The sequence below is a fragment of the Nicotiana attenuata genome, unplaced genomic scaffold (genome assembly GCF_001879085.1).
Source record: "Nicotiana attenuata strain UT unplaced genomic scaffold, NIATTr2, whole genome shotgun sequence".
Taxonomy (NCBI): domain Eukaryota; kingdom Viridiplantae; phylum Streptophyta; class Magnoliopsida; order Solanales; family Solanaceae; genus Nicotiana; species Nicotiana attenuata.
This window is the reverse complement of record NW_017670756.1, coordinates 445,961-447,136: the sequence shown is the minus strand read 5'-3', so window position 1 is coordinate 447,136 and position 1,176 is coordinate 445,961.

Here is a 1,176-nt window from a genome sequence, read left to right as displayed (position 1 = left end):
TTATAGATCCCTCTTATACTTTGGGAGTGATGTTGTTCAACAACTACCTAAATATGCACTCTCTCCCGAGTTATGCACACTAAATAGGCACAGCTAATTGAGGATCATGTCAATTAACTACAACAAACACGTAGTTGAACAAATAAAGATTAAACTGGCAATCTAAATTAACATAATCAAGAATTTCATCCTTCAATAGGTTCCATCAAAACCCTAGACAAAGGATTTAGCTACTCATGACAAAATGAGAATAAACTACTAAATTATTCATAATGGGTAATTGCAAGAAAATAAAAGAGATAGAAAAACTCTAATGTTTGGTTGATCTTCTCACACTTGTTCTTGCCTCCAAAAGTAGTCTAAAAACAAGCTTAACTTCAACTTGGGCGAGTTTCTAGAGCTTATAAGGGTTTTACAAAAGTTTCCCCGAAAATACACTTTAGTCCCCAGACTTCCAGCAGCGTGAACAGTTCACCGCGGTCGCAGCGTGGACCACGGTTGACCGCGGTGACAGCTGACCTTACTGCCTCACATTTAAATCCACTGCAGTCGCGCCGCGGTCCACCGCGGTCGCGGTGGAATTCTTGTCCAGGCCATTTTCTGATCCTTTATGCTCGGGTACTTCTCGAGTGGGCGTTTTCTTCACATTATCGCCTCCAAAACACTCCATGTTGCTTCCTCACCTATAATATTCCCTGCGAAACAAAAGAGCATTTTGTTGGCGAATTACCTATAAAACAACAACAAAGTATGGTCATATTATGGTGTAAATATCAACTATATAGCCTACTATCAACACCCCACACTTAAATTATTGCTAGTCCTCGAACAATCCACCACACTCCATCAAAATTCCTTCCCTAAACTTTTCCCTTAACGACTAACACCATGAACATTTTACAAAAGTTGCACCTAGTAGTGAACAACCTTTACCTCAAGAGTCAAATCTTTCGTACCATGCAACACTTGCACTTACTCAAACTACTCTATACAAGAGTCAAGACTTACCTTTCCTTTGTGAATCACATGCCCTCACATCACACAAGAGAGTAGTTCCACATATAATGATATTTAGAACAATTAGGAACTAAGATAGACAAAATTCGCTCACTCTCAAAAAGAACATTCACATGCCACAAAGATACACCATAGGCTTGCCCGTAGTGTAGTACTCTA